Genomic DNA, 8,469 nt, shown 5'->3' with positions numbered 1-8,469 from the left:
TATATTATCTTAATTCCATTCCTTTAACTTGGATTTGTGTGTACAGGGTATACGTTGTAAAATTGTTAGATATTACTTGTTGGATATTGCTGCACTGTCGGAACTAGAAGAACAAGCATTTCGCTACACTCGCAATAACATCTGATAAACACGTGTATGTGACAAATAACATTTGATTTTGATTTGATAGTTCCTCAGTATTTGAAAAATCTTTCCAACACTCCCAGCCTCGATAATCACCAAGCCTCCGTGTGAAAGAGCAAAACATCATGATCTGATGATCCCATATATCTAGTGGAAACGTCATTAAAAAAAACTGCTTTCTGTCCTGAGCTCACTGGCGCATAAGACTTTGAGGGCCCGTTATAGGCTAGCTAATACAATGTTGCAAGTTCATTAGCGACAGCTTTGGGGCAGGACCTGTGATAATTTGATACAATGTTGAACTTCACTAGCAATAGCTCAATTCAAGACGAATAGAAAGGGAGGCAGGCAGGCTGAGAACAGAGATTTATGTGATTGAAAGAAACAGAATTTTAATCAGGATATATTTTCCACACTTTTTATGTGCCGGCTTTAGGCCTATGTATTTACTTAGTTGATGGTGAAAGTTATAGGCCAACTGCTGCATTGGCCTATAGGCCAATGAGTTCTATGCTCTCATTTCTTTAGCAGGTAATGGGCCACAGTTTATCAATGTGTCCATATGGCAGAGGCTGGTGCTCTCACCATAGTTGAATTTTAACTTTTAGATTTTTATCATTTCACTTCAGATTTGTATGATTATCCACTTGACAATAATGTTGAAAAACAGAAGCACTATTATTGAAATGAAACTGTTCCACGGAAAAGTGCATTTATAAATATTCATAACTGGCACGCAGATCGGCAGAAACGTTATGACAATTTGTAAGCTTCCCCAAACTTGAAAATCATGAGCTGCCTATGGTCTTTACCAGGGGCGCAACTTTCACTGAGGATGGTGGAGGGACATCTCCCCCACATTCTGAAATTGCATTTTTGCATCTGTACACAATTCATGGACTGCTGCTGAAAATGTCCATGTTCTTTAATGCCCTGCATACTCACCAGACATGTCACCCATTGAGCATGTTTGGGATGATCTGTATCGATGTGTACAACAGCGTGTTCCAGTTCTCGCCAATATCCATTAATTTTGCACAGCTATTGAAGAGTGGGACAACATTCCACAGGCCACAATCAACTGCCTGATCAACTCTATGCAAAGGAGATGTCGCGCTGCATGAGGCAAATAATGGTCACACCAGATACTGACTGGTTTTCTGATCCACGCATCTACCTTTTTTTAAGGTATCTGTGACCAACAGATGCATATCTGTATTCCCAGTCATGTGAAATCCATAGATCAGGGCCTAATTTATTTATTTCAATTGACTGATTTCCTTATATGAACTGTAGCTCTGTAAAATCTTTGAAATTGTTGCACGTTGCGTTTGTATTTTGCAAACAATGCAAAGAAAAAGAAAATTGAGTTATTATAGCCGCATACAAACATGGTCTCTTTCCTGCTTTCTTGAGTAAGACAGCTCCACAATGCAGGTGTTTCAGCCTAGCTCAGTGCTTTCTGTGGTGGTGGGGCAGCCAGCGGAACATACAGAGCATAGGCATCGGTAATGTTCTCTAGTTGCACCGTGATTGGCTCAGTGTTCTGTCACTCATGGGGACACTATGTCACCACAAAATCTACAGGGAGAGCTCGGCCATTCAAGCACTTTGGGTGTTGCCATAGATTTACATTACAAGTGCCTATCCATGAAGGCCATTGGCCACAGATAAAATTACGTCAAATCACATTATATCCACTGTAGCTTTGATTGGACTGATCATGTCAACATCATATTTACAAAATCTTAGCTAGCAAGCTAGACAAGCAGTCATCTTCATGAATCAAGTTGACAATCCATTGGCAAATCCTTTTTAATCCTTGTCAAATGAAGAGAAATATAGATAAAATGTATTGGTGCTCATCGGCCATTAGACATAAACATTACACAGCAAGTTGGAAATCGCAAATTCAACAATGAGAGGGTTTGGATGGAATCAGTGGCTAACTTCAAGTGTTGCAAAGCAATCACGAGCCTACTATTCAGCATGACTTCTGCTGTTGGGCAGGCTTTATGTAGGCCCTAACAATGAATGTATTGTTTAGTGTTGTGTAGTGGCTTTGCAGGCATGCATCTAAACATATTTATTTTCTTGACCCACCAAGGTTTACATGCTAAAATCGCCACTGGTTCAAGTTAACATATTTAGCAAAGATAGGATAGGTCTACATTTAGTTATTTTGTGTCTGTATGCTATCTAACTATAGTGGACTAACATTGGAATTGGAGTTGATTACAAGGCAATACATAATAGACAGTAAATACACAACTTGAAGAAACTACATTTGAAGAAACCACATATTTAGCCATGGAGCACATTCTGATTGGCCAGTAAGAGGTCAAGCATCGACACACGTACAATTGATTTATTCATCAAAACCCAGCCCTTTCGAGCCACCGCCAGCACTGCACACATCATTCTAGGTTGTGAAAATAGCAAAAACATGTCTGACACACCCCGAGCCCATAGAGCCAGTGCTTAGATGTACCAATGGTTATGTTTATTAAAATAGAACCCGGAGAGATGTTCCTTCAAATGAAGTGCACACATAGAGATGAGAATGGAAAGACATTTAGGCGAACAAAGACGTGTAACAGAAGGATTTTCACAAGGTGACAATACCATATAGCGTAGATGATATGCAGTACAGTACTGCGGTATAGGTAGGATGTCAGATGGCACAAAAGTTACAAAAAAAAGAGGAAAGGAAAGGATGAGTGACAGAGTGATTATTCTATTACATGGCTCACTGCTCATAACCCTATAACACATGGATGTACATGGAATGCTTTCTCAGGACTGTGTTGCATGATAAACATTCCTATTACGTTATGTTATATGAATCCTGTTTTCCAGAGGCCAGTTTTGTCATATCACTAGGCCAGTTTGAATACCTGTTCTTCTGAGATGCCATCTCATTTCTCCTTATTAAATGACTCAATTGTTTTATTGGGAACAATTCATTAAACAATTAATGACACCCGAGAAAAAATACAGTAAATGCAGACTAAATATGCTATGGTTTGGCGTGTGCGTTCCTCACTGCTTGAGGGAGACGGCTGGTGTGTGACACAAAGGGGAGGATATTTGCATGCACACCATGGTGGCACATGCAGTCACACACGGTCACACACACACACAAGGTGCGGAAGGCTTTCTAGGCACAGATAAGGCACGCTGGCCTTTTAGCCCAGAACTCGGGATGTGTAATCTGAAAGGGACTGTCAGACACACACACGCACACACACACACACACACACACACACACACACACACACACACACGCAGTAAACAGGGTGGTGTGAGATCACCTTTTATCTCTCTCTCTCTCAGTTTGGACCAGGGACTATTAAGCCCACAATGCATCAGTTTTACCCTCATTACTCCCATAATGCATCAGGTTTACCCAAGTCCCATTCTCCCGGAAATGTGGACTTGGTTAATCCCCCTTCTTACTATGATGGTGCATCACCAAATTTCTGCATATACTCTGGCCCTCGCTTTTACCCACTCGTTTTACCCTTGTGCCATGGTTAAATCACTACCAAACACAATACCCTGTGTGTCTGATTGACTTCATGAATCTATGAATACTAATACAAATATTGACAGACTGCTTTATCTTGTTACGTTTCTCCACTTTCCAGTAGGTTTTTCCTTTCATATTGCTGGTAAGCCCTTCATGTGGTAGCTTTGATATGTTCATCCTCTTACACCAATGATAAAAGGTTGGTGTTAATCCGAGGATCATTTGTTTACACCCAGCCACAACCCAACACGTACAGTTAATGACAGATGCCTAATCTGTCCAATGAGCTTCAGTACATGTAGCAATCCAGCGGTCAATATTCTGTTTACCCTGCATACAAGGTATTAGCATATGAAACGGTTTCCCTAGATAATTCTTCTGAAAATATTGGCATATTACAAAGGACAGAGTTGGTGAATCATTTTACAGTACACTGTAGCACACACACAATTGAGCACACACACACACACACACACACCCCGCAACGACATGTCCCTAACCCCTGTCAACCTCTGACACATTTACATTGGGAACAGTAGCAAGGAGCATAACTTGACTGATAAAAATCCAGACATTCATTTAAATGGGTGATATTTTAGTAGTAAACATGTAGAATTCCTTCATTATTTGACAAACCCTGTCTGCTGTAGTTGTGAGCTTCCGTTCAGATGCCTATCTGAAATGTCAAATAGAGTTAGGTAAATAGCTGTCTGCATGAATAGGGACCAGCGGCCCTGACACATTGTGCCTAGACGTGTGCAGATAAGAGCGGACTCTCACACTTTCCCGCCACACTGGTTTTCCTCCACATCTAAAGGAGCTAATTCCCAGCTAATATGAATATGCCATTTTCAGGCTGAAAGAATTATGGCTGCCTGAACTGTGCGTCACTTTTTTACCTTGCCACGACAAAAATGCCACATTAATGTCAGGCGAGATGTAACGATTTAGATTCCGCCGATTGCCCGATGTCAGTGGCACATCTATCGTCTGGACTGGTTGATTACAGTTAGAACATCAAAGCCCCCCAGACTGAAGATAAGGGGTGTAGGGTTAAAAAGGGTGGCCCATTTGGAATTAAGGGATGGCAGAGTAGCGGCAAAGTTGTTTCCCCTGCTATCTTTAGGGAGTCTGGGACTCCAGCTCAGGCTTTTTGCATAAGGTAGAGATAATCTAAGTCCATTTAGATGAATCAATGGAGAGATAGCAAGCAGTAAATAAAGAAGACTGGCTGAAGTTCAGACATCAGTGTGTCTAGTCACGTAACCCTGCCTTCATCAAAATCAAATCAAATGTATTTGTCACATGCGCCGAAAACAGGTGTAGACTTTACTGTGAAATGCTTACTTACAAGCAATTAGCCAACAATGCAGTTCAATAAATAGATTTAAGAAGATATTTACTAAATAAACTAAAGTAAAAAAATGTAATGAAAAAGTAACACAATAAAATAACAATAACGAGGCTATATACAGGGGGTACCGGTATTGAGTCAATGTGCGGGGGTACAGGTTAGTCGAGGTCATTTGTACATGTAGGTAGGGGTAAAGACACTATGAATAGATAATAAACAGCAAGTAGCAGCAGGGGGGGGGGGGTCAATCCAAAAAGTCCGGGTGGCCATTTGTTTAATTGTTCAGCAGTCTTATGGCTTGGGGGTAGAAGCTCTTAAGGAGCCTTTTGGTCCTAGACTTGGCTCTCCGGTACCGCTTGCCGTACATATCTACCTCACATCAACACCATCATCCCAGAAACCCTAGACCCACTCCAATTTGCATACTGCCCCAACAGATCCACAGATGATGGAATCTCTATTGCACTCCACACTGCCCTTTCCCACCTGGACAAAAGGAACACCTCTTTGAGAATGCTATTCACTGACTACAGCTCAGGGTTCAACACCATAGTACCCTCAAAGCTCATCAATAAGCTTAGGAACCTGGGATTAAACACCTCCCTCTGCAACTAGATCCTGGACTTCCTGACGGGCCGCCCCCAGGTGGTAAGGGTAGGTAACAACACATCAGCCACGCTGATCCTCATCACAGTGGCCCCTCAGGGTTGCGTGCTCAGTCCCCTCCTGTACTCCCTGTTCACTCATGACGGCACGGCCAGACACAACTCCAACACCATTATTCAATTTGCCAATGACACAACCATGGTAGGCCTGATCACCGACAACGACGTTGACAGCCTATAGGGAGGAGGTCAGGGACCTGGCCATGTGGTGCAAGGACAACAACTTCTCTCTCAACGTGATCAAGACAAAAGAGATGATTGTGGACGACAGGAAAAAGAGGACGGAGCACGCCCCCATTCTCATCGACGGGGCTGCAGTGGAGCAGGTTGAAAGCTTCAAGTTCCTTGATGTCCACATCACCAACAAACTAACATGGTCCAAGCACACCAAGACAGCTGTGAAGAGGGCACGACAAAACCTATTCCTCCTCAGGAGACTGAAAAGATTTGGCATGGGTACTCAGATCCTCAAAAGGTTCTACAGTTGCACCATCGAGAGCATGGTATGGCAACTGCTCGGCCTCTGACCGCAAGGCACAACAGAGGGTAGTGCATACGGCCCAGTACTGGGGCCAAGCTTCCTGCCATCCAGGACCTCTATACCAGGCGATGTCAGAGGAAGGCCCTAAAAATTGTCAAAGACCCCAGCCACCCTTGTCATAGACTATTCTCTCCACTACCGCACGGCAAGCGGTACCGGAGCGCCAAGTCTAGGTCCAAGAGGCTTCTAAACAGCTTCTACCCCCCCAAGCCATAAGACTCCTGAACATCTAGTCAAATAACTACCCAGGCTACTTGCAGTTCCCGCCCTCTTTATACCACTGCTTCTCTGTTATCATCTATGCATAGTCACTTTAATAACTCTAACTACATGTACATACTACCTCATCTATCCCGCACATTGACTCTGTATCGGTACCCCCCTGTATATAGTCTCACTATTGTTATTTTACTGCAGCTCTTCTTATCTGTATTTTTTTTTAAACTACATTGTTGGCTAGGGGCTCATAAGTAAGCATTTCACTACACCTGTTGTATTCAGGGCATGTGACTAATAAAATGTTATTTGATTTGAAATACATTGTGCACTGCAGATTGATCTGGTACTGGTTCTCCCTGTATACAGCTCCAATCTGGTGTATATTAATCCTCTTGTTTTACTATATTTATTTTTATTATAATTGTTTAACTCCGCACCCGTTGTATTCGGCACACGTGACAAATAACATGTGACTTGATTTGATTTGTGTGTGTCGTTTTCACATGCATTATGCACATTCCCCATAAATGCACCACCCGGTATCTCTATTTAACACAACACCCTGCAGAGGTCAAAGACACATGATAGCACCAGCTGTCCATCCTAAAGAGGAGAGAAAAAAAGCGAGAAAAAGTTCTCCCTCCATTCTAAGGGTCATTTATTATACAACAGGGTTATTTTGCATACTTTCCTGTCTCTGCCCCCTTCACACCACTGTCAGCAGTTAACAGGTTCAAGCGAGAGCTGCATCAAACTCCTGATAAAATCTCCAATAACAATTAAGCTGGAAACATGTAATTTGCTGGAGGGAAACAAATCTGTCAATAAGTCTTGCTGCCTGTGCATACTAAACACGAGCCTACGAGTGGGTGTTAAAGAGAACGAAGGCCTGTTATGCTGGAGTAAGGTTAGTTGATGAGTTCATCATGATGCATTATAAAACTTGTTTTGTACAAATGCAGCAAATAGCAGGAGTTGATTTTAAAACATTGTCAGGGCTGACACATGTACATAAAGAAAAGACCAACATAAAGCGTTGGGTGTTGGGCCACCACGAGCTGCCAGAAAGGCTTCAAGGTGCCTTGGTATAGATTCTACAAGTGTCTGGAAGTCTATTGGATGGGACCTCATTCTTCCACAAAAAAATCTATCATTTAGTGTTTTGTTGAAGATGGTGGAAAATGCTGTCTCAGGTGCCGCTCTAGAATCCAGAAGTGTTCAATTGGGTTGAGATCTGGTAAATGACAAACACACACACACACACACACCTTAACCCCCCTATGCTCCTTTGAGATCCCTTTCAAAGTCACTGATATCTCTTCTTCTAGCCATGGTAGCCAAAACAATGGGCAACTGGGCATTTTCATACATGACCCTAAGCATGATAGGATGTTAATTTCTTAATTAACTCAGGAACAGCACCTGTGTGGAAGCTTCTTTCAACATACTCAGCACCCCTCATTTACTGAAGTGTTTCCTTTATTTTGGCAGTTACCTGTACGCTGTATGAAATGTTTGTATTTGAAAAAGACACACTAAAAGAATGCTATTTTTGAGACTGGAGAAAAATACCATGAAACAGTTACGAGAACAGTGTAAACACAAACGCACCTCTTCATTTGACAGATTTTGATCTGTGAGTGCGGCCTCCGTCATCCAGTTAGTTCCACTCCTTCAAATAAACGACAGCACATTAAACACCAATTATAGCACTTTAAATTGTTCTTTAGTCAATAACCATGTTTCCATCCAATCATTTTTATCCGAGTAAAGTACACGTTGAATAAAAAACACGTGCGACAAGCCTGATGGACACAACCTAATTGTCAGTAAACTTTTCTAAATGACGACATAGCAAAATACGCTAAACGGGTGGATGATGTTTTGTCGGTGAAATGGATAATGCTACGAATGGCAGTGGAAACACTTTTTTTGGTGCATTTGTGTTGATAGAATAACCATGTCGCAGTAAACTTGCAGTCACAGGATGCTGTGTTGTGTGGTCCTACTCCTA

The sequence above is a fragment of the Oncorhynchus mykiss genome, chromosome 1 (assembly GCF_057628025.1).
Source record: "Oncorhynchus mykiss isolate SJ-2025 chromosome 1, ASM5762802v1, whole genome shotgun sequence".
Lineage (NCBI taxonomy): Eukaryota > Metazoa > Chordata > Actinopteri > Salmoniformes > Salmonidae > Oncorhynchus > Oncorhynchus mykiss.
Note: the sequence above shows the minus strand (reverse complement) of the source record.